Raw genomic sequence first — 203 nt, 5'->3', positions numbered from 1 at the left:
GTGAAGATGAAATGTCAATCAAAGAGTCAAACGCTGATGAACTGTTTATTGATTCAGTGACACAGAAAAGTCAAATATCAGAGACAGAGCAAGCCTTTGCTGACATTGAGATAGGAACACAAGGCACAGAGCTAAAGTTCAAACTAGACACTGGTGCACAAGTAAACATTATTCCTCTGAATAAGTACCACAGCTTGACATCT

The sequence above is a fragment of the Salmo trutta genome, chromosome 17, assembly GCF_901001165.1.
Source record: "Salmo trutta chromosome 17, fSalTru1.1, whole genome shotgun sequence".
NCBI classification, from domain to species: Eukaryota; Metazoa; Chordata; class Actinopteri; order Salmoniformes; family Salmonidae; genus Salmo; species Salmo trutta.
The sequence above is the reverse complement of the archived record's forward strand: the minus strand, read 5'-3'. Positions refer to the sequence as shown.